The 17,550-nt window shown below is 44.7% G+C and overlaps 1 long non-coding RNA gene across 2 annotated transcripts in view; it reads left to right on the top strand.

Annotated features, from left to right (window-relative positions):
• Positions 1-16,275: 16,275 nt before the first annotated feature.
• The window catches only part of LOC121864058, a 57,754-nt gene continuing 56,479 nt past the window's right edge, over positions 16,276-17,550 (top strand). For both annotated transcript variants that reach the window (XR_006088542.1, XR_006088543.1), the window contains exon 1: positions 16,276-16,371. This is a non-coding gene — a long non-coding RNA (uncharacterized LOC121864058). The remainder of the gene's footprint in view (positions 16,372-17,550) is intronic.

The following is a 17,550-nucleotide window of genomic DNA, read 5'->3' as shown; positions in this document are numbered from 1 at the left end:
GAGAAAGTAAGGAAGGTAAAGATAAAAAAATAAGAGAGGGAGAGAAAGTAAGAGACAAAGAAAGTGGGGAGGGAAGAATAAATTGTGGGTGGGAGAAGTTAGAAGTTAAAGCAAAGGGAGAGAGAGAGAGAGAGAGAGAGAGAGAGAGAGAGAGAGAGAGAGAGAGAGAGAGAGAGAGGTCAAATATTACCAACACTTAGACTAATAAACGTAATAACTCATGCAAATATTAAATAACTGTTTGTATTTATGTGACTGCTAATAACAAATACATAAAGAACACATAACACCAACAACTACAACACCAACAACAACAACAACAACAACAACAACAACACCAACAACTACAACACCAACTACAACACCAACAACAACAACACCAACAACAACAACAACAACCACAACCACAACCACAACCACAACACTAACAACAATAACATCAACAATAACAACACCACCATCACTACAACAACAACAACCACAACAACAACAACAACAACAACAACAACAACAACAACAACAACAACAACAACAACATTAATAACCAAAACAACCACAACAACAACACCACTAACAACAATAACAACAACAACACGACCACCAGCAACAACAACAAAACCATCATTAATAACCAAAACAACCACAACTACAATAACGAATACAACATCACCTCCCGAGGGTTATCGATCACAGATTTATGACTCGAGGCAACACATATGTCAGAGGTCAGAGGTCACCCAGGGGACACCAACGGAAATATTGTCACCCAGAAATCCCGAGAGGTCAAGAGGCCAGGTAGAGAGAGCCAGACGTTTTTGCCTCAGTCAACACCATCATAGAGTTCACAGTGGCGGGGTCATCATAGAGGTCACAGTGGCGGGGTCATCATAGAGGTCACTGTGGCAGGGTCATCATAGAGGTCACTGTGGCAGGGTCATCATAGAGGTCACTGTGGCAGGGTCATCATAGAGGTCACTGTGGCAGGGGTCATCATAGAGGTCACAGTGGCGGGGTCATCATAGAGGTCACTGTGGCAGGGTCATCATAGAGGTCACTGTGGCAGGGTCATCATAGAGGTCACTGTGGCAGGGTCATCATAGAGGTCACTGTGGCAGGGTCATCATAGAGGTCACCAGTGGCAGGAGTCAGGGTCATCATAGAGGTCACAGTGGCAGGGTCATCATAGAGGTCACAGTGGCAAGGTGAAAGGTCAGAGGTCAGAGGTGGAGGCGGGAGAGACTGTGTGGGTCCCAGGTATTTTATTATTTATACTCCAGAGAGCGTAGTGGTCCTCCTCCTCCCTCCTCCTCCTCTTCCTCCTACTACCTTCTCCTCCTCTCCTCCACTCCTTCTCTTCCTATTCCTTCCTACTCCTCCTCCCCCCCACGTCCTCCCCCACCACCTCTTTTTCTTCTTCCTCTACTCCTTTTATCTCCTCACACCCTACTTCTCCTCTTCCTTCCTACTTATTCCATATTCCTGCTGTTAGAGGAGTAGCCTATGAGTTGACTAATATTCCATCTCTCTCTCTCTCTCTCGGTAAACACACTACACCTTAAAATATTTATCCCAACACCATTTAGAAGCAATAATGTGCCGTTCATTTTGCCGTGTGCTTCGTCAGATACCATTACCCTCCCAGTACCGGATTTCGCCCCAGCCTGAATCCAATTACTGGGGCAAGTGACAAGATTTCTGCATAAAAATCTGGTCTTAGTTTTTACTGCATGCGTGGGAATTCAGATTTTGAAATATTGAAGGAGGGAGGGTGAGAGGAAAGGTGGGGGTGGGTGAGAGGGAAGGGGTGGGTGAGAGGAAGGGGGGTGGGTGAGAGGAAGGGGGTGGGTGAGAGGGAGAACGGAAGAGAGAGGGATATAGAGGGTTAGTCGGTGGAAGGGAGAGAAGATGGAGGGGGGGAGGAGTTTAGTCCAGTTGGTATATATTTAGCATTTGTGATATTTTTAGTTTTGTGAGTCAAAAATCACAACCACCACCACCACCACCACCATCACTACCACTACTACTACTACTACCATCACTTACACTGACCATAACCACCAACACAACCACAACCAACAACACTACAACCACTACAGCCACAACCCTTAGCACTACAACCACAAGCCAACAACACAACAATAAACACTACCAACCAACAACACTACAACCGCAACCAACAACACAACAACAAACGCTACAACCACAACCAACAGCACTAGCCACCACCACCACAACCACCACCACAACCACAACCACCGCCATCACTACCACTACTGGTACATCCGCCACTGACCATAACCACCAACACTACAACCACAACCATCAACACTACAACCACTACAACCACAACCAACAACAATTACAACCATAACCAACAACACAACAACAAACACTACAACCTCCACCAACAACATTCGCCCATTATCGATAATACCTTGCGACTCTTAGCCAGTGTGCCGATAATAGGACTTCGTTATCGGCACTCCTAGACACTGTCGACTAGTGCCGATAACTGCAACATTATCTTGGTGATCGGCAGTGACTGTGTGTGTGTGTGTGTGTGTGTGTGTGTGTGTGTGTGTGTGAGACAGTGGCTGCATCAACCATCCTGCTTGCTTAGCAACGCAACCATCCTGCACAGAATTGGAAATATATAGGATAGTGAAGAAAAGTTGTAATAATTATAATGATGATGATGATGATGATGATGATGACAATGAAAGTATTAATAATGGTTGAATATAATGAATAATAATATGATCAATAATAATAATAAACAAATCGGTAAACCCACAACAATACTACAACAACTATTAAACTGTTTAGTACACACACACACACACACACACACACACACACACACACACACACACACACACACACACACACACACACACACACACACACACACACACACACACACAAAGCGCAGTCTCACAGTATAACATCAACAACATCGGTTAGATAAACTGCCAACATACACACCCAGTATACACAAAATACACTCACCAGTTTAACTAGGTAAGTGAGGTAACCTGTTAAGTGCATCCCAACTTGGCAAGGTTTCCACACACACACACACACACACACAGCTTCAAGATACGACTCTCAGTATATTAGGACGATGTTCCCTCTTAATGCCAAGGTTACGGCTCTCTCGCCCCTATTCATTCCGGCCCCATAATGATTACGGGGTCGTGGCAGCCAGTAATGCCAGCCCAAACACTTAACATCTCTCAGGCTATTTTCTGCTCAACTGCATCTCAGATTTCTTGTCATAAAGGTGATGAAGGTTTACCTGTACCTGTTGGCCCCCCCATCCCCCCTCCCACGGGATCTCAAAAGGGTCGTAGGTTGAATTTCTTGTCGTAAAGTTTTAAACCTTTTCCACGAGATTCGTAAGTTGAATTTTCTCTGGATGGTCGAAGTCTCAAAGTTTCGTATGCTGAATTTTTTGTCGTAAAGTTCTAAATCTTTTCCACTTGGTGTTCGGAGTCTCAAAGGTTCGTAATATAAATGTGTTGATATACAGGTGATAAAGGTACGCCTCCCTGGTTGCTTGAATTCATAAAAGTTCATAAGTTCAATTTCTCCCACTGTGAGCCAGGATTCAGAAACCCTCGTAAGTTTAATTTCCAGCCATTAAGGGTAATAAAGATACTCCTCCCTGGCGTCTCTGATTCTCACAATGTCGTAAGCTAGATTTATCTCTTAACGCGAGATGTAAAGAACGCATTAAACTGCTCCACTTAACTGAACCACTTAAGAAATGTTCGAAAATTGCCTCAAAATTGTAATGTGACTTTCACTCGGTTTCACAAAGCTTCGTACATTAAATTTTTCTCGTTGTTGGAGACACAAAAACGTATTAATTAACATAATTTATATTGAAGCATTAAATTAGTTCTCAAAAATGGCTTCAAAACTGTATCGAGATTCTACATTAACGAGATAATATTCACGAAGCACAAATTAGATGATCGAACCTTACTGACAATGATTCATTTGGACAATCTGTTTTTTGTATTTGAGTCGATTTTGTATGTTAGGGTAGAGTCTCGGTGCAATTTCGACGCCATTTTGTCTCGTAGCTCAAGAGGTCGATCACTTATATATATATATATGTGTGTGTGTGTGTGTGTGTGTGTGTGTGTGTGTGTGTGTGTGTGTGTGTGTGTGTGTGATATTTTTGCTTATAAAGTTTATGAATTTGTCTATTAAGTTCATGGACACCCTAAAACACCCTCTTTACTTACACACACACACACACACACACACACACACACACACACACACACACACCCCACACACACACACACTTCACTTAATATGACCCCTTAAGAACGTGACCCTTCCGTTGGCTTCTCCCTAAAAAGCACATTTTCGAACTCAGAGCTTCAGGTAGTGCCTTAATGCATGTGAGAGAGAGAGAGAGAGAGAGAGAGAGAGTAAAGTGGAAAAAGAGTAGATGTAATCTGTTCTCAACTACACAGTGCTACACAGACCTACATAGTGCTACAAGAGCCACACGGACTACACAGAGCCACGGACCTGCACAAGGCCACGGACCCTACACACAGAGCTACATATGGTGGAGCCACACGGACCTGCACAGGCCACACACGCAGCACAGGGCCACACAGACCTCCCCACATTGCCATGCAATTGCCACACAGTGCTACACCCCAGAGCTACATGAGTGGAGCCACACACGGACCTGCACAGAGCCACCACGGACCTGCACAGAGCCCCACACGGACCTGCACACACAGTGCACACACAGAGCTACACGGTGCCACACAGGATACCTACACAGTGCCACACAGAAGGCTGCACAACAGAGCCGCACGGACCAACACAATTATACACACACAGCTACACGGTGCCACACGGACCTACACAGTGCTACACACAGCTACACGGTGCCACACGGACCTACACAGTGCCACACAGAGCTACATGGTGCCACACGGACCTACACAGTGCCACACAGAGCTACAGAGTGCCATGCAAGAGCTACACAGTGCACACACGGACCTACACAGTGCCACACACACAGCTACACAGTGCCACACAGGGCTACACGGTGCCACACGGACTACACAGTGCCATATAGAGCTACACAGTGCCACACGGACCTACACAGTGCCACACACAGCTACACAGTGCCACACAGCTACACGGTGCCACACGGACCTACACAGTGCCACACAGAGCTACACGGTGCCACACGGACCTACACAGTGCCACACAGAGCTACATAGAGACACACACGATAAGGAGGACTCACTCATAGACAGAATAATCGAGGCAGGAAACTCACACTTAACCAACTTCATTAATGTTCCTGGTAGCCTGGACGAGTGAGTGGGAGAGTGGGTGAGAGGGAGAGAGAAAGAGAGGGAGGAGGATTAGTTTGGATAAGAAGAAGAGAGAGAGAGTGTGGGTGTGGGGTTAGGGGAGAGAGTGTGGGTTAGAGAGGGAGAGCGTGAGTGAGGGAGGGAGAGTTTGGGTGAGAGGGAAAGAGAAGGAGAGAGAAGGAGTGTGCGTGTGTGTTTTTGTGTGTGGGGAGAAGGAGAAAGTGTATGGTGCGATAGAAAGAGGATGTTGGTGAGAGAGTGTGTGGGTAAGAGGGAGAAAGAGAAGAAAGAGTGTGAGGCTCAGAGTAAGAGAGACGGAAAGCGAAAAGAGATAGAGAGAGAAAGTGGGTATGAGAGAAAGTAAAGGGGAGAGAGAGAGAGAGAGAGAGAGAGAGAGAGAGAGAGAGAGAGAGAGAGAGAGAGAGAGAGAGGAGAGAGAGAGAGAGAGAGAGAGACTCGACAGGTGTGTGTGTGCGTGTTTGGAAGGCTCGGGTCCTCTTCATAGCACCTACTACACACCTGAACTCTCCTCCGCCGGGACATGTCGAACGTTCGCTACTGCAGGCAGATGGCTCACGAATAAGCCTAGTTCCGCCTGGCGCTGCTCCTGGGGAATATAGCCTTATCAGACTCTCGCTATATCTGATAGAGGATTACCTACACCTTGGATGCTAAGACATAAATGAACTGGTATATTTTGACGCTATATAATCATCGGTTTAATATATAATTTTTCCATATTAGAGTTCTATATATTTTAATCGGGGTTATTATAATAGAATAGTTTATTTAGCATCACGCACGTATTTTACTTATTTATTTTAATTAACAAATAGATTTAGAAAAGTATTTGTGTTTTGTTTATTTCATCAACACGTCATCCTAAAGTTAGTTGTTATAACGGACTACCCTCTCTCATATAATCCGTTAGAAAGAGGTTTCGTATATAACGGACTTGGATCTAACGGACTTGGATCTAACGGACTGACACAGTAGATAACAGTCACACATACTCGTACACAACAAGATAGACACCACAGCTTGAGATCATTATTCAGTCTACAGAACCATCAATAACAGGTAAGATCATTAACCTTTGACCTGTAAAACATTAACAAAAACATATAGTAAAAAAGAAAATAATCCATTTAACATCACTCATGAACAACAAATATGAAAAAAAAATAGATATACATTAAAAACTAATAATAATGTAGTAAATTGATATAAATAACGCATTCTGTTACCTGTTCATTAAAGTTAATTAACAAAACAGTGTCATGGGCTCCAGGTGAGATACTATTCATGATAATATTTAAGACAACTGCGGCTATATAATCCCTTCCTTTATAATGGTGTTGGTTTGTCTCTTGTACCTGATATTGTGAATGAGTTTGTTGTTGTTGTTTTCCTAGGGGGAGAGAAGGTGTTGCTGAAGAGCTTGTTGGGAGGTGGGGAGAGATGGGGGGTGGGAGAGCTTGATGGGAGGTGGAGAGAGATGGGGTGTGGAGAGCTTGATGGGAGGTGGAGAGAGATGGGGTGTGGAGAGCTTGATGGGAGGTGGAGAGATGGGGGTGGAGAGTTGATGGGAGGTGGAGAGATGGGGGTGGAGGCTTGCTGGGGGTGGAGAGATGGGGTGTGGAGAGCTTGATGGGAGGTGGAGAGAGATGGGGGTGGGAGAGCTTGCTGAGAGGTGGAGAGAGATGGGGGTGTGGAGAGCTTGATGGGAGGTGGGAGAGATGGGGGTGGGAGAGCTTGATGGGGGTGGAGGAGATGGGGGTGGAGAGCTGTGGAGGTGGAGAGATGGGGGTGGAGAGCTGATGGGAGGTGGAGAGAGATGGGGGTGGAGAGCTTGATGGGAGGTGGAGAGATGGGGTGGGAGAGCTTGATGGGAGGTGGAGAGAGATGGGGTGTGGGAGAGCTTGATGGGAGGTGGAGAGAGATGGGGGGTGGAGAGCTTGATGGGAGGTGGAGAGAGATGGGGGTGTGGAGAGCTTGATGGAGGTGGAGAGAGATGGGGTGTGGAGAGCTTGCTGAGAGGTGGAGAGAGATGGGGGTGTGGAGAGAGCTTGATGGGAGGGAAAGTGAGAGAGGGGGAGAGAGGGTTTGGAGAGCTTTGGGGAGGTGAGAGATATTGGTTAGATAAAATTCATGACAGTAGTTTACTGAGAATCACCACCAGTTCGCGTGAGACTGAAATATACACAAGTGTCCCAGCCGCCCGCCTCGGTTATCCCATGTGTGTGGGATCGATCTGTCGGGATTAAGAGTCCCAGTCGGGCGTATTATCGTCCCTCGGGAGAGATATGTTTGTGTGTGTATGTGTCACCCTAGTAAGATATATCAGTGTGAGTGTCACCCTTATACCCTCCATATAACACCCTGCTTTGTTAGTATATCAATCACCCTATGTATACTGTCAGCATGTCACCCTAGCCATTCAGTATGACACTTCCGGTATTCAGTATGACACCCAAGGGATTCTATTACTCATAAACATTTTTTGGGGGGTCGACTAAAATAGTGAGGGTTTGTCATGGAGGTCAGAGCAGCTCACTCGCACTTTTTCCTCCTAAATCCTTTGTAATGTTTTCACTTCACTGGTTGTGTCGTGATGAAGGTCCGGCCTGACAAACACCTATCTGTTATTCCCTGTTGTAATTCACTATAACTATTACGGTGGAACTTCCATTTAACGGATTATATGGAGGGGGGAGAGTCCGTTAGATCGAGGTTCCGTTATATGTAGATCCTCTATTTAGCGGACTTTATGGAGAGGGAAGTCCGTTAGATGTAAAATCCCCATTTAGCGGATTATATCGAGGGGAAGTCGTTTAGATCAAGGTTCCGTTGTATGTAAAACTTTCATTTAACGGATTTTATGGAGAAAGAAGTTCGTTATATGGAGGTTTCACTGTATGGAGAATTTTTGTTGTTGTATTCGAACAATTTAATCGTTTATTATAATTGTATTGTAGGAACTGATGTATGTGTGTTTGTGTGTGTTGAGTTATAAGACTGTGAGACTTGTTATAACTCTGTGGTGAGAGTTGTTGTGGTTGTGATAGTGTTTGTGTTGTAATTTGGACGATTGTTGTTGTTGTTGTTGTTGTTGTAGTAGAGGGTTGTTGTTGTTGTTGTTGTTGTTGTTGTTGTTGGAGGGTTGTTGTTGTTGTTGTTGTTGTTGTTGTTGTTGTTGTTGTTGTTGTTGTTGTTGTTGTTGTTGTTGTTGTTGTTGTTGTTGTTGTTGTTGTTGTTGTTGTTGTTGTTGTTAAGTTGTTGCTGTTGTTGTTGTTGTTGTTGTGTTGTTAGTTGTTGTTGTTGCTGTTGCTGTTGTTGTTGTTGTTGTGTTGTTGTTGTTGTTGTTAGTGTTGTTGTTGTTGTTGTTGTTGTTGTTGTTGTTGTTGTTGTTGTTGTTGTTGTTGTTGTTGCTGTTGTTGTTGCTGTTGTTGTTGTTGTTGTTGTTGTTGTTGTTGTTGTTGTGTTGTTGTTGTTGTTGTGTTGTTGTGTTGTTGTTGTTGTTGTTGTTGTTGTTGTTGTTGTTGTTGTTGTTGTGTTGTTGTTGTTGTGTTGTTTTTGTTTGTTTTTTTTTGTTGTTGTTGTTGTTGTTGTTGTTGTTGTTGTTGTTGTTGTTGTTGTTGCTGTTGTTGTTGTTGTTGTTGTTGTTGTTGTTGTTGTTGTTGTTGTTGTTGTTGTTGCTGTTGTTGTTGTTGTTGTTGTTGTTGTTGTTGTGTTGTTGTTGTTGTTGTTGTTGTTGTTGTTGTTGTTGTTGTTGTTGTTGTTGTTGTTCCTTCCACCAAGATGTGTCTGTCTGTCTCTCTCGCCCCACTAGCATGTTAAATTAAATAGCTCTCCTCCTTCACTGGCATGATATATTAAATAGCACCCATCCTCCGTTTTCTCTCCTCACCACATGATATATTTAAATATCTCCACCCCTTCCTTTCCTCCCCAAGCAAGATGTCTCTATCTCTCCCTCACTAGCATACTATATTAAATAGCTACCCTCATCCTCTCCTCTCACTGATATTATATATTAACTAGCTTCCTTCCCTATTCCTCCACTAGCAAGATTCTGTCTCCCCCTCACTAGCATGATGTAAATATCTTCCCCAACCCTCCCCCACTGGTAAGATTCTCAATTAGAGTGAAGTTTAGAGAAATGTCTTAGCCGCTGTTGACTCCTGGTAAAGTCTACGGTAATTGCAACCCACGTTTTACTTACACGCTCTCTCTCACAGAGGAAAATGAAGGTGATAACTTCCTTGGTGAAATAATTCTGGCTGCAGTTCACTATTTAAGGTAACCAGGCTTTGGGGTCGTGTTGGCTGAGGGCGAACACGACAAACCGTAGCCAAGGACCCTGTACCTGCCTCGATCATCAATAACCTGAGCCTCAGTCTTTATGGATGATGATGGTGATGATAATAATGATAATAATAATAATAATAATATAATAATATAATAAAAAAAAAAAATAATAATAATAATATATATATATATTATTATTATTAATATATATTATTATTATTATGACAAACATCACTATAACATCAGATATAAACTTGTACCATAATAGTAAACACACACTCACACACACACACACACACACACACACACACACACACACACACACACACACACACACACACACTCCTTGTCAACCACTAGCGAGACAAGACGTGCACTGAAGGCGCCCCAGTTTGAGCAGCCAGGCCGAGTCTGTCTGCCCCCCTGCTATACCCCAACGCCCTACCAGCCTTACTACACACGGGATTTATTCAGTAAAACATTCAAGTGATCAGTGAACGATTGACTACCAACAGTGTTCCAATAGTGCTCCCTAAGGAAAGCACAAACACACAGCAGTGTACTGAGTGTGGCTGGATCTGACCTAACCTGACCTGACCTCACGGCTTCACCTGACCTAACCTGAAGGATGGAGCACCTGCATTCCCCTGCTACTATCCTGTGACGTGGCCACACACCTGCCCAACCGCATCCAGCCCATACGAGCACGAATGATTGTTATAAGAACAGCCTGTGTCCCCAAACCATTGTAAAAATTATCAACACCTAATTATTTTATATAATATTTATATCACTTATGTTACCTGTATATTATTTTAAATCAAGAGACCCGTTCCCCAATTATGTAATTGTATATTTTCAGTCTTCCGTGATACCGTGATACCCGAAGTAGGTTGGTGTGGGGACAGCTCAGGTCAGGGTCAGGGTCTGTAGTGACTATAACAGGGTGTGGTAACGTCTGCCTTGCGCTGATGACGTCATGTGTGGGCTGCGTGACGTCATCCCAGAGGTTGTGTTGATAGGTGGAGCGATACTGTGTATGTGTGGGTGGTTGTGTGTGGGGGAGAGTTGTGTGTGGGTGGTTGTGTGTGGGTTGGTTGGGGGGAGTGTTATGTGTGTTTGGGAGGGTTATGTGTGGGTGGTTGTGAGTGTGTGGGGGTGGCTGTGAGTGGGGGTTATCAGTATGTGTGGGTATATGTGTGTGGATGGTTGTGAGTGGTGGGGAAGAGTTACGCGTGGGGGTGTGATGGGGGAGAATTGTGTGTGTGGGTAGTTGTGTGTATCTGGGGATGTCAGTGTGTGTGTGTGTGTGTGTGTGTGTGTGTGTGTGTGTGTGTGTGTGTGTGTGTGAACCTCTGAACTTTCAACAAAATACTCAGGTGTGTCAGGTAGATACACAACTGCCAACACACCTGAATTTTTATGCATAAGTTTCAGGGTCAGGCAGGAGTGTTCAAAGTTGGCGTAACACTGTGTTTACCTCCACATGCGCACACACACACACACACAACACGACACAACACACTATGATTCGATGTGCACATACGTTCACTCAAATTAAAAAAATACTCATTTTTTAAACATACATATTACATAAATGTATACAATACATGAATGATTCTACAACTTATAAATATACATATATTTGGTGGAAGTTTACATATTATATAAATGTCCATGATGATTATACGTCAGTGAGCATTATTAGAATTATATCAAGTTGTGTAATACTGTGGAAGTGAATTACGTATACGGATCTCTCTCTCTCTCTCTCTCTCTCTCTCTCTCTCTCTCTCTCTCTCTCTCTCTCTCTCTCTCTCTCTCTCTCTCTCTCTCTCTCTCTCTCTCTCTCTCTCTCTCTCTCTCTCTCTCTCTCTCCATTGTAAACTCCACCCCATTCGAATAATTCAGCGGCTCCTTCCCTCCTTCCCTACCACCCACCTTCTCTCTCCTTGCAATCCCTCTCACTCCCATACCTTTCCCTCATTCCACTTCTTCCCTTCCTCTTTCATCCCTCCTTCAATCCATTCACCCCCTCTTTCCCTTGCTTATTCCTCCCACCCCCTCGTTTTCCCTCACCATCCTACACCCATATCTCCCTCCCTCCTTCCCTTCCTCACCATCACTCACTCCTGCTCCTTTTCTTACTCCCTCATCCTCACATCCTTTCCCTTCCTCCCTCCCTCTACCCTCCTTACTTTCCCCATGCCCCCTCCCCACCCTCCCCCTACATTCCGTCTATCCACCTAACCTCCTCCTCCCCATCCTTCATCATGCCTTAACAGTACAGCTGCAGACACACACACACACACACACACACACACACACACACACACACACACACACACACACGACACTTTCCTTTATTAACACCAATTCTTACTTGAGTGTTTCACCCTCCGCCGTGTTGCCAGATCAGAAGAACGGCTACATTACCTCCTCTCAGAATGATTATGTGGTCCCGGAATTGGGTGTGTGTGTGTGTGTGTGTGTGTGTGTGTGTGTTGTGTGTGTGTGTGTGTGTGTGTGTGTGTCAGGATAACGGTTAGCCAGTGCAGTTGGCGAATTGTCCGGTCGTCTTAGATTATTGCTTGTCACTGGGTTCCACATGTAAATCTGTATATTGTAAAACCTGGCGATTTTATACGGGCGGGCAGACACCATCGCCCTAAAGCATAGACATAGGTAAATTTGCATCATGACACTAAAATAGGACGTGTAATTAAATCTGACGAGGACTCCGTAAAACTACAGGAAGATCTAAATCAATTTTTCGAATGGTCTGAAAATTGGCAGATGAAATTCAACGTGGACAAATGTAAGGTACTCAGTATAGGAGATGTAAACAGGGAAACCAGATACCAGACTGCGAGAGAGATTTCGGAGTAATGATAAGTAGGAACCTTAAGCCAAGTAAACAATGTGTATTTGCTCGTAACAAGGCTAATAAAGTACTTGGGTTCATACAAAGGAGTGTTAGTTACAAGACAAGTGAGGTCATCCTAAAGCTATATCTTGCGCTTGTGAGACCTCACTTGGATTACGCAGTTCAATTCTGGTCACCATATTACAGAATATATATATACTGTAGAATCCTTGGAAAGAATTCAGAGGAAAATGACAAGACTAATCCCGGGCATTAGGAAACTTGAGTATAGAGACAGGTTAAAGCATCTTAATTTGCACTCCCTCGAGAGACGTAGAGTGAGGGGCGACATGATCGAGGTGTATAAATGGACGTCAGGGCTAAACAAAGGGGACATAACAAAGGTACTCAAACTATCCTACCAGGAGCGAACTCGTAACAATGGTTTTAAATTTGACAAATTTAGATTTAGGCGCGAAATTGGTAAACATTGGTTTGGAAATAGAGTAGTGGACGACTGGAACAAGTTACCAAACATCATCATTAACTCGAATACGCTGGATAGCTTCAAACTTAGGTTGGATGGATATATGAGCAATAGGGGCTGGGTGTAAATGGGACTGCCCAGTATGGGCCAATAGACCCGCTGCAGTTTCCTCCATTCTTATGTTCTTATTGATGACATATCTTTGTGTGTTGTATTTCCTTCTGACTTATCTTGTGAGAGATACTTGCTGTGACTTACATTTAATTTAAATTAATCCCGTGTGTCGTGTTTTAATCCAACCTCCCTTGTTTGTGAACCATTGTAACTTTAAGTGAGTGGGGAGGATCCAGAAAAGTTGTAAAATTACCATACCCTATTAACTTACCCCTTGTCTATTGTTGTAACCTAATATGTGGAGATGTGATTAGGCCCAGAAACAGTGAAAGTTCTCTTTGTACAAGAAGTGCTTAACAGAAATGCTTTTTTTTTCGACATTTACCCTTAACTGTCTCTCGAGTTTGGTGTCACTTTGTCGACCGGGCATACCCCAGTCCAAAGACAATAGGCCTAATTATTTGGCAGTTAAGTTGGAGCTAACGGGTAAGCTTTAAAAAAGACTTCCATAAAAACGGAGAGACAGATATACAGACAAATAGACAGACGAACAATCAGAGAGACGAAAAGACAGACAGATAATTAGACATCCTGAGTGAGGAACAGAGAAGAGCCGACCCTCACCACCTCAGTCACTCCCCTGCCATAACACAGCGTCAGCACCAGCACTCAGCACCTCGGGACGATCCCACTACACCCTCCAATGACACTCTTGTGGGAGCTGCTGCAACAGTGAAAGAACTGTCTCTCTCTACCTGTCTAATGCCTGCACTGGCGAACATGTTTCACTGTGCGTAATAAATCCTTAGGCTGAGTAGATATCTGAGTTCTCAATAAATTTCCGCCACCAATATATATGAGCGTATCTCCACAACCTGCTGCCTATATCACTGTTATACACTCATATATTTTCCTCAGAGGGGAACTTGATATTGAAAATTCATCCAGATTCCGTAGTGTTTTACCTCACAATATGGACAGTTAATCTAAAACTCGTTTAATGTTGATTAATAGCAAGTTATTACGAGGTTAATTACTGTTATGAAAAGGTTAATTACAGGTGAGATATTGCTCGCTGGGTGAACTTAATCGTAAATAACAAGGATGACCTGTAGTTAGTGATAGGTTGGGTTAGTCTGGTGGGCCGGGAGTGCAGGATGGACCCATGGTGAGAGAGGGCCGGAGGTGCAGGGATGAACCCATGGTGAGAGAGGGCCGGGGGTGCAGGATGGACCCATGGTGAGAGAGGGCCGGGGGTGCAGGGATGAACCCATGTGAGAGAGGGGCCGCAGGTGAGGGATGAACCCATGGTGAGAGAGGCCGGGGGTGCAGGGATGAACCCATGGTGAGAGGCCAGGGTGCAGGGATGAACCCATAATGAGAAGAGGCCAGGGGTGCAGGGATGAACCCATGGTGAGAGGGGCCGGGGGTGCAGGGGTGAACCCATGGTGAGAGAGGGCCGGGGGTGCAGGGATGAACCCATGGTGAGAGAGGGCCGGGGGTGCAGGGATGAACCCATGGTGAGAGAGGGCCGGGGGTGCAGGATGAACCCATGGTGAAAGCAGGCCTGGAGCGCTGGAGAAGAATCTCGTCAGTGAAAAAAAAAGAAGCTTTGTTTTCATTCATTGTTATAATAATAATCTATACTCATACCGTAAACAATTATACACCATTTAATTATATTTTATGACGTTACAAAACATCCCAGTAAATAAGGAATGTTTAATTTTGCTCATTGACAAAAGTTTATGAGGATATTCAACAAAATTTATTCGTCTCGCTGATGGTAGATTAAAAAGTAATATGTATTAATAAATAAATACTTTTATAATAGAATAATACAGACATACATAGCAATACTTCCCGCTTTGTATTTATACCGAGGAATATTATAAAATGACGTGTGTGTGTGTGTGTGTGTGTGTGTGTGTGTGTGTGTGTGTGTGTGTGTGTGTGTGTGTGTGTGTGTGTGTGCTCAAGCATTGGGAGATATTCATATTAAACCTACATAGAGAGACATTAACTTTTCCCGGTTTAAATGAGATAGTTTTCTCTCTTCTAAATTGGTAGTAACATTCGAATGGGGTGATTACCGTTAGCTGAGTGATATCTGTTAACGGTAGTGTAATAGGGTGTCCTGTTAACGGTAGTGTTATAGATTATCCTGTTAACTGTAGTGTTATAGGGAGATAACCTGTTAATGGTAATATAACAGCATGGTAACTTTCTGTTAACAGCATTATAAAGCAGGACGGCAACCTTCTGTTAACGGTAATATAACAGGACAATAACCATTAACCTTGTGTCTGTTAACGGTAATATAACAGGACAATAACCATCAACTTTCGTGTCTGTTAACGGTAATATGGTCAACAGGGAAATTATACAACACCTGAAACATCCTGATGGACGTCAAATTAAGAGGTCAAAGAAAAGATTAACACCGGGAGAGGTCAAGGTCAACTAGAAGGGGTCGAAAGTCAGCGGAAGGGTCGGAGGTCAGAGGAAGGGGTTGGAGGTCAGCGGGAGGGTCGAAGGTCAGAGGAAGGGGTCTGAGGTCAGAGGGAAGGGGTTGGAGGTCAGAGGGTCGAAGGTCAGAGGAAGGGGTCTGAGGTCAGAGGAAGGGGTCAGAGGAAGGAGGGTTGGAGGTCAGAGGAAAGGGTTGGAGGTCGTGAAAGGGATCGGAGGTCAGAGGAAGGGGTCGGAGGTCAGAGAAAGGGGCCAGAGGAAGGGGTCAGAGGTCAGAGGAAGGGGTCAGAGGTCAGCGAGAGGGGTCGGAGAACAGAGGAAGGGATCTGAGGTCAGAGAAGGGGATCGGAGGTCAGAAGAAGGGGTCGGAGGTCAGAGGAGGGGATCGGAGATCAGCGGAAGGGGTCGGAGGTCAAAGAAAGGGGTCGGAGGTCAGAGGAAGGGGTTGGAGGTCAGAGGAAGGGGTCGGAGGTCAGAAGAAGGAGTCAGAGGTCAGATTATGGGGTCGGAGGTCAGAGGAAGGGTCGAGGAAGACGTCAGCAGAATCACTCCCCTCCTCCCCCCTCACACAAGAGCGGCCTGGAGTCTGTGCTTGAGTGGCGGGCGTCGTGGGTGCGTGCGCGGGCCCTTCACTCCACCATCACCTGGCCGTCACTGCGGGGTTTTCTTTCCACCAGCCAGTGTGCCTTGCGCCGGCGGTACGTGCGGACGTGTCGGGCGAGGCTTGTAGCACGCCTTAGGCTCCCTTCCTCTTGCTGGTGCTGGTGAGGCCCTAGTGGTGGCACGCGTCAAGAAAAACCAGTCGTCACGCGAAGTAGTGTGTTCCATACGCGAGGACACGACCTGTCATGCCGCAGGAAGTCTTCTGGGTGAACAGTGATACTGTGTAACACTTAAAACAATATATCTGGAGAGAAACAAAGTTAGGAGACGGACCCAGAGTAGGAGAAGGAGGAGGGGTATACCAGCAACTCTCCTGGCGAAGGTGTTCTGCTGAAGGAGATTGTAGTGTCAGTGGTGCTTCGAGCAACACTTGACGTCATACAAGAGAGAAAACAAAGTTAGAGCGAGTCGAAGCAGGAGGAGGAGCTGTGTTACTCACCCGACGAAGGTGTCAGGTGTCCCAGGTGACAGAGTTATAGAACAGTAAAGGTGTGAAGACTCGATACAATTTCCTCTTAGAAAGAATCAAGGTGTAAAAAGAGACATTATGTATGAGATGACAAGTGCTTTACTCACCTGACGCGAGGCGCTCAGCTCTTAACAAGTGCGAGAGGGTCTCATCCCCACTCATGCTCCCTCAATTGTGCTTTGTGAGACTTGAAGTAACACCTCAGATATATTTAACCAGGAAGACGCTTACAGCAGGAGTACAGGAGCTCTCTCCATACACTTAATAAAACACTCCTTACACAGATCGTTTGGGAGGCGAGAAAACATAACATAACGCTGTACAGTATTTAAGAAGAATAAAAGAAAAAAATTAAGACAACAGTGCAAGACTAATTAATCACCGCGGATAAAAAGTGTAAATACATTTTTTTCATAGAATGATATTATCGTTGTAACATTTATTTAAGAGTTTTAAAGCGGAAAGAGTCAACGTTGGTGTGATCAAATAACGTTTTTCAATAATATGTTGACATTAATGTTTATTCTATGTACGTACCGCTTCCTGCTGCTGCTGCTGCTGCTGCTGCTGCTACTACTGCCGCTGCTACTGCTGCTACTGCCGCTGCTACTCACCATCATTTCCAGTTGGACCTTAAACAGTGGGTCGAGGACGAGGTTTTATTGCCTGGATCATGACAACAAGAGAGGCAGAGACAGGAAAAGCATGATAATTTTCAGTACTAAATGAACTTTGAAGTTATTTACAATTTTTATGGTTGGCTTGCAGGTGTCGCCATAAAGTTCGTACAGGTTAATTAAGAAAACAAATT

Source organism: Homarus americanus, unplaced genomic scaffold (genome assembly GCF_018991925.1).
Source record: "Homarus americanus isolate GMGI-L3 unplaced genomic scaffold, GMGI_Hamer_2.0 scaffold3050, whole genome shotgun sequence".
In the NCBI taxonomy this organism is placed as follows: Eukaryota; Metazoa; Arthropoda; class Malacostraca; order Decapoda; family Nephropidae; genus Homarus; species Homarus americanus.
Note: the sequence above shows the minus strand (reverse complement) of the source record. Positions and strands in the feature narration are given on the sequence as shown.